The 12201-nt window shown below is 43.9% G+C and overlaps 1 protein-coding gene across 2 annotated transcripts in view; it reads right to left on the minus strand.

Annotated features, from left to right (window-relative positions):
- Positions 1 to 12201, minus strand: part of LOC119165676 (uncharacterized) — a 234397-nt gene that overhangs the window by 81366 nt on the left and 140830 nt on the right. The gene's annotated exons all lie outside the window — the stretch shown is intronic.

The raw sequence follows: 12201 nt of genomic DNA on the forward strand, positions 1-12201 counted from the left end.
TCACCCTGCACGCGATGTGATCCCCCTGCCTATTAGACCGGCCGTCGAATGCTGAAGGAAGGAGCAAGCGCCAAGCCACAAACATGAAAAGACGCGAGGTGTTATAAGAAGCGTTGCTCAAGCAGACATTGTGAACTTTTAATTTACAAATGCGGTTGTCATCACTGCAGCGCGCACAATCGCATTGTCGGCAGGCACCAGCGGTTGCCTCATATAGCCTACATTATTCGTCTTGAAATCGAAGAGACTGTGTGACAGGTGTCTCAGGAGCAGTCTCTTACACGAGCGTTTTGTGAAGTTATGAGACATAGGTAACCAAAGGGTGAAGTTTTACCAACTAAGACATCATCAACGGAGACATCTTCATAGAATGGAGCGTTATGCAATTCCTGAACTTAAACTTCGATGATTATTGTAGCACTGCTGCTTTGGTTCGCTTAGTCATGTTTCGCGGATAGCGTATTCGAGAAATACACACGTCCGCAGCATAACTTATCTGTGTACGAAAGCAAAGTAATATTTTCAGCTCTAAGGTGGCGAAATGGAGTACTTTCTCGCCGTCCCGCAGTAGCTGACATCTCCCGCCAGGAAATTTCGATTTGCCCAGGTATGCGAAAACACAGCTGTACTGTATTTGAATACCTGAACAATTACAGGGGACGAATGAAGAGAGGCCTGCGCTTGAAGTGATTCTTCGGCATGTTAGAAAAAAAAAGAAGTAAAACAGGTCAATGTATCTTATACTTAAATCTCTTCGGAGACATGGCATGCACAGTGTGATCTCATTCCTTACTTATTTTGATGGTTTTATTTCTTGGTTCATGCTTGATTTCCACTTTCGCTATGGCTCCGAGCAGGGCCGGTTGGTGCCTGATTATTATCATACTAATACCGTATGGTTAAGTTCCCCGTCTAAAGTGCACTGTTTTACCCGATGCTATAATTATCCTCTTTTTAGCCCGGGTGAGTCATGCGTGTATGAACAGTCAAGACGATACGGTAAGCTTTCTCCAACGTTTCAACGATTCAAAGATCTTTCACTAATTACGGAAATTTTATATTCACGCATTTTGCATCACATCTTTTGGAGAAACATTACACAAAGCAAAAGAACGCCAGTGATTTACCTGTTACAAAACAAACTTATTTTCTTCCGTACCCTCAACTTTCTCTGTGAAGAACGTCTCACATCTCTTATGTCATAATCTTTCCTCACGCGTTTTGTGTTTTCGTAACAGGATATGAAATAAGCACCCTTTTCTCAACTTCCTGCAAGTACAGGGTCCTCTTTTTGTTACATAAACGATGTGGCGCCTTCATTTGTATGAAAAAGTTTTAATTTTAATTGATTTGTATAATATTATAGGCCCTTCATTTCTATGTCTAACGCACTGTTTACGTAAGAAGCACAAAGTTTACATGTCCTGACCATCATGCCTGGAGCGTAGTAATTTGCAGGGTGTAGCAGATTTGTAGTCTAGAACAATTATTTTAATTTGAAGGTGCCTCATGCAGAACATATTGTGAGGTAGCGAAGAAGGTAATCATTAGCAAATGCTTATCGATTCCTGCCCAAGATTCCTAATGCACCAAATGTTGTGGTCGTCTGTTTTGCATATAGGCAGGACATTCTACTGCAAACCTTTACCACTATTTTATAAAATAATCCGTATTTTGTAGCATCATTATGTTACCTAAAATAAATTACTTTCGTACGTTAGCAGCATTTGGAGAAAAAAAATTCAAGTGAACATTTTACGAAGTTTAACACTATCACTAGTTAACCTTTCATCTACGTACACTTGCTAAATAAACTAATTCACAAAATGTAGTGTAAGTTTGAAGCAATGAACAAGTAATAACGATGTTTGATAGTAATACCGAATGTGAATAATGCATTCTTATTGAGTGTGCTGTCCTGAATGTTATTTAAGCTGTGTGTATATAAGGTAGCAGGTAATCAAAATAAGCTTAAGACCAGCTCCTGTTCATTGCATGCAAACATTTACTTGAGAAATAGTGATAATTGGTGTAATTGTCCTTACAAAACCTAATTATTGAATTGCAGTGCTTTAGTTGTAATTTACATTATGTCCTGGTTACCAATCAGTTTAAGCAATTCGGTGCACGAATATTGACAACTTGGTTTTGGGCACACACTCGGAGCAACGATTAGGCACACTACATTGATTGCAGTACATTTTCAGCTGCGGCTTTTGTCGAACAGCAGGCAAATCCACCTCGCTTGGTTACCACCTCAGCAATAACAGCTTACCACTTCACCAATCCGCTGAACAGAAGACTGGCGATGGGTAAGTAGGTAATTGCTAGAGGGTGAGGTAAAACTTCTCATTGCACTAGCAATAGAACCGTCAGCTCAGCAAGATCATCTACAGAATTCACTATAAGGCGGTGGCTGTTGGGGAAGAGCGAGAGGCGGCTGAAGGGAAAAAGTTACGAAAAGTGTTGATGTAGGGCTAACAGCTGTATATTTGTGATTACAAATAGCCTGTCGAGCGAGCTTAAATTGAACGCTGCTAGTCATGTTCCGCTGCTGGAATTTCTACTTCAAGGGTCAACTTCATGTTGCGGCTTTGAATGCACAAGGCTTTTAGAGGAAAACAGAGCCTTTTCACCTAGATATATCTAAGAGACAAGACGTTCATGCAACTCGCACAATTGACAGTGTTCCGGTAATGCTCATTTTGTGGTGTAATTGCTTGTTACTTTCCCTTGCGTCCCCATATTGCTAGAGCTTGGTGAGGCGCCTATCACAATTTTACGCAGCTTGCGAGCCACCATCAATTTCACCACGTGCGCAAACATTTGACGTTCCTAATTGCACCTGCTTTCGCGGCTATGACATGGCTTTTATTGTCTGCAACCGTCCGATCCCACGCATCAGCTGCACTGGCCGCCAACATCATTGCTAAGAATTGTTCTCACATTTTGCGCTTAGTAAACATTGACTAGTTAAAGTGAAATGGTAAATGGTGCAGGCATTGCGTTGGCTTGCGAGGAGAAACTTATGTATCACAGAAATCGGACGAAATGTCACCACTCGGTATTTACCCTCTAAACAATAGGGGGCAGATGCACGGGGGGCAAACACCACATAAGACCTTGTAAGGATTGCCAAACGCACCCGGCAAGCTAGACAACACGATACGTGTCGTGGCAAAAAGGCGCGTCCTGATGTGAAACTTGAGAGGAGTGTTCACCACACTAAAGAATGATTTTGGACACCGACATTTATATTTCAATTTCTCGGTGCGTGGCTGACAAAGGTACTGAAGTCTGCATTGCCTCTGTGTCTGCATTACCTTGTTGGCCTCCAAAATCATAGGCTAGAATGCCCCCTGGACATTTTCACTTTCGCTGCAAAATTTTCTTTTGATCAGATGAGCTATTCTAGTTGTCACAAGTACGCCTTCTGAATTCATTTAGAAGTATTTTCTTTCTTCACACATGTACTTCTTTCTGTTTCAGAGGCCACTCCATTCATCCCTGGCATCACGAAGTCTTTGAAGTCAGTTCCTGAGGTCTCGCGTAAGTGCTCTCTTACTCATGTAACACGTTTTTAAAAAACAAAGGTCACACTCCTTCGCTACACAAGATACAAGACATTTTAGTAATCTCACAACGGCCACTTATTCATTTCATCCCCTTCTTCAGTGTTGCCGTCTGCCTAACTGGGAGTACAGCTATGGGCTAACACGGCCTCATCATTTTATGTCTTTGTGGGCTGTGAACTGTGCCTTGTCTAATAGTGCATGTCCTTGTTTTACGGCGGTTCTTTGGGCATCTATTGAATCAGTGCATGTGAGTGTGCGAAAGAGAACACGTACTTTGTTGGCATTTCTTACGTGTTACTTACTGCAGTGAATATCATTGCACCCGTGAAATCCCATTTTTGTCTGCTTCCAGCTGGAGGGTCCCAGGATTCGTAAGTAATTGAGTTGCCCAGCGTTGAATTTCATTCTTCTGGAAATACAAGATCTTTTAGGCTTTGGTTCCAAAACTATTTGAGAGTGTTCTGGTTGGCTTCTCACTGCTTGCCCGTTCCTTGGCTAAGGTACTCGGCTGCTAACCCGCCAGTCGCGAGAATGAATCCCGGCTGTGGCGCTTGCGTTTCGGAAGGAGATAGAAATGCTGTTATCTACTACGCTCAGACTTAGGCATCCCCCAGGTGGTCGAAATTTCCGCAGCCCTTCACTATGGCGCCTCACATAATCGTGTTGGAGTTTTGGGACGTTAAAACCCCCACATCAATCAATCAGCTGTTCAAAACTAAGCAGCCAGATTCATTAATTTCACCTGTCCTTATGAAGTTAGTGTATCATCACTGAAAGCATAATTCAGCTTATCTAATTTATGAGGGGCACTACGCTCTACTCGTCCTCTATAACTACGCGGACATGCTGTGATTTTTTCTCTGAATGACGTCACCTGAATGTACCGTAAATCCAAACCTGATGTTAAACCGCATTGAGCGGTCTTGAAGAATTAAAGTAATTTGAAGATGTGGTGTGAAAACGAGCAAATATGAAGGATGTTTTTTTTGTCTCCTTCGTACACCCTGGCGCACTGTCCTTTTAATATTATGTGTAAGTTAAGTAATCATTAAAAATATGAATGAACTTGTGTGCAGTGACAACGAATCCAAGGAAACCGTGCTGGCAGTTTTCTCGTGTTTGTGCCTAGTGGCACTGCTAGGCACCGTGGTCGTCCTTGTGTTTACTGCGACCTACCTCGGTAAGTACTCACTTCTCACTCTTTTTGAACATACCCATGGAAATTGAAAAACCGAGTATAGAAAGTAAAGAAATATTGCATAGCTGTGCAACTCTGGAAGATAATCGCAAACAAAGATTACTGAGTTGGCACCATGCAGCACAGCTGTGGCTCTGAATATTAGTGCGGGAACGAATTTGGTGGCTATTCTCAAATCATGAATGATAGTTTAACCACTATCCCTCAAGAGAAGGATATACGAGAGCTACATCTTTCTGGTGCTTCCTACGTGAGACAGGTGTCTGGAAACTTCTGAAAAAGGTTTTCTTTAATTAGGAGTGACGCTGTGAGCATTAGAAAGCAAACAATAATAGCATAACCTTAGTCGACAAGAACAGAGCAGATTGTGTGGGCATGGGCAGGGAATGAAGCACGAAAGCAAGACTATCACTGGCCATTACAACAAAGAGCCGAGGCTAAAACAGTGCATGCTCACCGGGGTGATAGAATGAAACACAGGACACAGGCTCCGTTTAACAAGTGAGGATTTATTTCTCATAAGCCACGAAAAAGAAATCGAAACGTATGAACAAATACAAAAAAAGCAGACTGGGTTTCAAGAAAGGTGAGTGCTTGAAGTAGGGAATGAAGTAAGGTGGGCAGAGTTTCAGTAGGATGTTTGTGGGGATAGCGTAGTTGCAGCATGTGCAATAACGGAGTAATGAAGAAACCTTGGAGAAGCCAATGCCCGGTAATTGGCTCATAGTTTTGTCTCATGGGCACATACTGCGCACGGATTTGTGTGCGATGCCATGCCAAATTAGCACTTGGTTTTTCAGCCACGTTTCTACGTCATCTTGTTATCGATTACTCAAGTCCTTAGTAATGAAGAGTAACTCGATGTCCATATACATCTTGAAGCTTTTGAACATGTAGTCTTTCCTATACAAAAGAAGTCGATGATTGAGAAGAAAATGATCGCTTGAAGTGATGAGCAACCGCTTGAACATAGCACGCCAATGTAGAAAAAAAAACGTTCAGGCAAGTGAACCTGCCTTAAAAAAGATGCATTGATGAAACATCGGCTTTCACAACGTGCTTTCTTAAAATTTTAGTCGTGAGAGCAGTGTGGAAGGTGCCACGTAACAAGTAAATCTTGCTGCACACGACTAATTCGCGTCTTTCATTCTGCAGATAAGGTTGACTCGGACGGGTCCTCCACGGAAGACCTCGATGAGATTAGCGGACCTTCTTCACCTCCACCTGGGACCACCGAAGCCCGAGGAACAGTCTCAACGAAGCAGCAAATGGGGAGCAGTACAAACGCCACGATATATTCTTTGCCTACTGCATTGCCTACAGGTATTGTGTTCGTTTTGTCAAGCGTGTTACGCATATGTGACGTTCTATATTACGTATATGATACGTTCTGCAGTGCATAGGGCAGCTTCGATGCTGCGTGAACGACGGAGCCTGAGAACACACAAGAAATGATCAGGCGTGCGTATACATAAAGGCCATTTTTCTGAACATTGTCAGACTTGTGGGTGTAAAACAGTCTTTAAGGCAATGAAGTGATTGCCATCATGACCGTTGGTAGAATCGTGGCGGCGAGCGATCGACATAAAAAGGAATTGTACGAGCACTTCATTAGTTGTGTTTTTCTAGAAAGAAATCGACTACCATCATGACAAGTGTGCTCCTGTGTTTATTCTTGTTAGACCTTCCTAATCTTTTAACAACAGTTTTGAGGGGTTGATGACCACACATGTATATCTTGTCCACGGTTTCAATCAACCAGATTCAATAGACAACAGTGTCATTGTGCTCCTTTTTTTGCCCATGCGTCTACGTTTGCTGGAAACACCAAACACGCAAGTTCAACCGCAACCTAAGAAGCAAATACTCGTACTCAATGTAATTGAAATGTACAGATGGGGGGGGGGGTATAATACGGTATCTTTCAAAGCGCTCACTACTTCTTATGACCCCGTCAAGCAGAAGCACGTGAAGCGAGATGAAAAATGCCAGTGGCCGGTCCTCTAATACTTTTGCAGATCATACGTTTCCGACGACAAGCCCCCGACTATTGGTGACTACAACGATAAGCACGGTGACTACAACAAACACGTCGACAACTACACCAACGACAACTACGACGAAAGCAACGACCACCTCAACAATGACAACAAGCTCGACGACAACAACAGCAGTTCCCTCTGGTAAGGACGCATATCAGAGGCCTTGCTTGATATCTAGAATCCCGCGAACACATCTAAAGGCATACATAGCTCAAGCACGCCTCTTGAAAGACGGGGAATTGAATGAACACGTCAAGGCCGCTGGCAGGCGTGCGCTTCGAGCTAAGTGAAAGTGTTAACGCCGTTTCGCGCAGGCCTGTTGACATAGCTTTATTGCTTACAATGCAGTCTTGAGAGGTTCCGGTTTAAATCTGGTGTGGGAAAATCCATTCCTAGCATAGTAGCATGATCCGCAGGCCCATAGAAACAATGCGTGGTCAGCCAACTAGTAATTGCCTCAGGAAGAGTAATGGATATGCTTGTTACTTCCCAGCAGCGCATTTCGATAGTCTTCCGCCTGTGGTATGACCCATTTCTTTGAATGAGCATTGACTGTCAAGCCACCAATTGGATGTAACGAGAACATTCGTGAAGATGGTCACCAGAAAACAAAATGGCTCCTGTGAAGGTCGTTTGCTTGTTCATTTGTGCTAGTCCGATGGGTAAAGCATTCGCAAGATAAGAACACTTTAACCTTTCAGCTGTCCTGGACTAGTGATGAAACCAGCTCTTTTGTGACACGACAAATCTGAATTTCTGAATCAAGAAATGTGGTGTCAGGCTTTCAATATTATACCAGACGAGAAACATCAAACCGTCACGGGGTTTTTGTGCGTAGGTTGTTTAAATGTTATTGTTCGACTTTTTCAGCCACAACCCATCGTTTTTTTTCTTTTTGTGCTGCATTTTTTAGTTACGCATGTCAACCGTGAAAGACGACCCACATTGCTGATGTCATATTATTTTTGCAGGCCACGTGTTCTCGACGACAAGCCCCCGAACAATAGCAACTACAACAATGAGTACCTTGACTGCTACAACTCCAATAACAACTACCACAATGACAGAGGCGAAGACAATGACTACAACGGCAAGAACGTCATCCACTACAACGACAAGCTCTACAACGACAAGCACCACAACCACCACAACAACATGTAACACAACCGGAACGACAGCAATCTCGACGACAACTACAACTGCAGCAGTCCCATCAGGTAAGCTTCCATTTCACGGGACAGCTCGCAATTTACAACACCACCTTTGTTTACAAACGCGCGTACAGCTCAAACGCGCCTTGCAAGCAACCAGGGTGCAAACCAACATGTCCGCCAAGCATGCCGTCTTGAGCGCACTCTGAGAGCACTGAATATGGGAATCGTCATTTCATGCAGACTTGCTAATATAGCTTCAAAGTGTGCAAAGTAGACTTGAGCAGTTTCAGTTATTCAAGCTGGAGTCAAAAAAAGCGATGTCGTGTGGCGTAGTGTGATAAGCAGGCACAGATAAACGCGACCTCGTATGCACTGAGCAGAATTATTATGTTAGTGAGGTACCTTTGGACATCAAGTGGCAGGCTAGCGGCGAAGAGAAAAAAAAGAGAGTAAAACGGTAGTCGCAGCAGCATGACTCTGTTTGGCTTTCTTCTGGCCCTGTTTTAGGTAGAAACATCACAGGGCAACTGTTCTGCACCAGCCACCTGACTCCTAATTGGCTCGTGAGGAGTCTTGGTCAATGGCTCTTAGTTCCGCGCAGCTCTTTTTGATAGTCTTCTGTTTTCAGTACGACTAATTGTCGTGATGCCCATAGAATGCCACGCCACCAAGCAAATATAATGAGGACCCTCATGTATAAGGTCGCCAGAAAAAAAAACAGACAGCTCTCGTAGCCTTGCTAGTACGTCTGTGCTTGTCTGCAACTTTCCGGAAGTCTGCAACTTTTCGGTGTCTTGCATCAGTGATGCAACCGGCTTCTCTATGACACAATAAATATTATTAGCTGACAGAACAAATTTCATAGCACGCTTTCAATAATAGCGGACCATCGATATAACAGCATCGCCAGGTCTTCCGTGCGTAGGCTAGTTGAACGTTTTTATTCTACGTTATGACTTCAAAATCATCGCTTTTTACTAATTTTTGAATTTCGCTCATCAGCCCTGAAAAGTGACGTACGTTGCTGGTCTCCTTATATTTTTTGCAGACCACATGTTTTCGATAACAACGCCCCGAACTAGGCCGATAACAACAACGAGAAACACGACGACTGCAACAACCGCCTTGACAACTACCACATTGAAAACTACGATGACCAAGTCTACAACACCCACAAGTACAACAGCAACAACAACAACAACAACAACAACAACAACAACGATCACCCCCTCAACGAGAACCTCGACAGCAAGTACAACTACAGCAGTAACCTCTGGTAAGTGCGAATTTTACAGGGCCGGTCACATTCCAAAACCCCGGGCATGCTTCCAAACGCGCGCATGACTCAAGCGCACCTCACGAAGAACTGGTTTTAAAATCCATATGTCAAGCAGGCAGGCGCGCACTCACTGCAAGTGCACTGAAAATGGGTATCGTCATTTGGAGCAGGCCTGTTAATGTCGCTTCAAAGTGCGCAATGTCATCTTGGGATCACTCCATACCGCAAGCTGGTGTCACAATAAGCCTTGTCGTATCACGTAGCACAGTTCGGAAGCAAAACTCAACACGAACGGGAACTTGCATGGAGCTCAGCGAGAAATATGAAACTCTCTCAAACTAACTCATAAAATATATTGTCAGCTCGGAGCCCTCTCGGACCCACAACCACAAACATTTCCCTGATAGGACTCAAACTCATCAAAATTTTACTGACTCGGACTCAGACTCATGGCTCAGTTTGAGTCTCAGTCCCAGTGAGTCGACGTATGTGTTCTCTGGCCCAGAATCAGCTTTTCCAATTTTGGTGTCTATGCTCTTCCACACTATTATCTCACGCAGTCGGGCGCTGTTTACATTCGGTGCCTTTTAGATGGCGCCTTTTGCCTTCAAGTACGAGTAACTTCAACTAAGAAGGTATTTTTTATTTTGTTGAAACAGATAAACACATGAAACGTATTTATCACGAACTTCTGTAAGAGAAATGGTGATGCGAGGTCAAAGGATCTCCAACGCAATGTATGCCTCTATTCAATAAGCACTGAAATGAGGTATGAACGATAGTGTTGTGGTATACACGTTAGTAAACGTCAGCACATATGTGAATCCAGGTAAGGCTTTTATAATGCTGAAGAATTGTAAATAGCGCGCAAGGTGACAAAAAATGTGCAACTCACTCAAAATAGCTCAGCAAAAATATCTTGTCTTTTCGACTCACTCAGGCTCACACTCACAAGAATTTACTTCAGCCGCGCTCACTGGGACTCACACTATCAAAACCTTTCTACGATCGGTCTCACTGAGACTCAAACTCGCCAAAACTTACTCCCCCTCACTAACTCACGCTCAGAAACGCGCTTCGCTTTCAGTCTGAGAGATTTCGAGTGAGTGACTTCACCAACTTATGTTTGTGCGCACTGAGCATCAAGATCATGCTAATGAAGCACTGTGTGACACCAGGTGGCAGAGGCCCGTGGCGACGCGGGGAAAAAAAGAAGGATAAGAGAGTCACAGTGCAATATCTCTGGCTGTTGTCTTATAGGTATTTTAGGTGAGAGCATCACATGCGAAGTTTTCTGTATGCGTCAGCTGACTTATAATTGGCTCACAAAGATTTCTTGTCAACAACAATAATACTATATTATAAATATTATTAACAATAATTGTCTTTATTTTTCCCATACAAAAGGGGGAAGGCACCCCAGACCAAGAGGTAAATACATTTAGCTCGAGTGTGCCTCAGGCCCAACAAAAATACATTAATGTAACATACACGGCACAGAAAGCTAAAAACTCAGTCAACATCAAAAATTGAAAAGCGTTGCACATAAAGTTGTCACACCATATACAATGCAAAAATAAAGGATAAGAAAACCACGCATGGCTGCAAAATCATTTTTACTTCTGTGTAGCGCTTATCGATCGTGTTCTGTCTGCAGTACGCCTCATTTAACTAAGGTATGCGCATAAACGGTAACGCCAACAAGCGGATGTAACGAAAACCTTCAGGAAGGGTTCACCAGAAAGCAAGCACACAGCACAAGTAGTCATTCGCCTGTTCGTCTGTGCTATAGCCCCATGAATAACACTTTAGCAGAAAAGGAGCACTGTATATTTTACTGTGAATTTTATCAGTGACGAAACCGGGTCCTCCGTGGCACGCATAGGTGTTCGCAGTTTTTCTTAAGGAAGAGTGAATACTAAGCAGGGTCCGGCTAATTATTATGTCTATAATGGCGGCTGAAATTGCGTGCCCCTTCCCTTCGGGAATCGCAGTGCCCCCTTCCTTATTTTTCTATCTACAGGATTGACGTCGCTCACCCACTCTCAGGAGACCGGGGGAGAGCGACTGCCTTCACTGCTCCCCCTTGTGCATGCCTATGGACGAACGAGAAACCTGCATTCCCGACAAAATAAATTTAACGTCGCACTTTCAGTGATAGCCCAGACCACACACATAAGAGCATCGCGAAGTTTGCTGTGCGTCGCTTCACTAAAAGTGATCATGTGAACTTTTCATTTGAAATTCGTTGTTTTTTATGCGAATAGATTTCGTAACTGGGCTGTGTCAGGCGTTCATCGGTATCCGCGCGCCGAAAGGTGTAACCTCTCCGCTCGCACTCATTCTTTTACGGCAACAGCTGCGGGCGCGTGCCCTTATCCTTGCCCCTAGCAACCGGAGCAAGTGGTGCGGGTAGTGGAGAGGATGAACGTGCTTTGGCTTGTGAGGGCGCTCGTATCGCAGGAGCTCAGCGGAGCTCCCGCATATGTGGAAGCAGTTTAGAAGAGGGTAGGTGCCATGCTTGGCCGCTGCTCTCGCGATTTCCGCTCTCGAGCGAATTTCGGAAGCCACTCGCCATGGTGATGCGTGTCCTCCTATCACGGTAGTTCTTGCTTTTTAATTAAGGGCGATAGTCTTTCTTGGGGACCTTCGACAAAAAAATTTGGGCCCTCTGTCTGTACAATTGTCTGTTTGTCCACCCTTAACAGTCCCCTAAAGGGCACCTAAGTGGCCAAACGATACTCCAAACAGCCGACCCCGTCCGCAGCGCCCACCAATATTGCTCAAGATTCAGCGTTCATACTAATGCGATTGTCAATAAAAACAATTATTGCGCATATCTGAGGCACCATAACAACACGTAAATATTAAGTATGTGTGTCTCTTGCTAGAAAAGGCGTACATAAGTAATTCTAAAAACCGTAGGGCTCAACACGTTGCGCTGACCATGCAA

This window comes from Rhipicephalus microplus, chromosome 8 (assembly GCF_043290135.1).
Source record: "Rhipicephalus microplus isolate Deutch F79 chromosome 8, USDA_Rmic, whole genome shotgun sequence".
NCBI classification, from domain to species: Eukaryota; Metazoa; Arthropoda; class Arachnida; order Ixodida; family Ixodidae; genus Rhipicephalus; species Rhipicephalus microplus.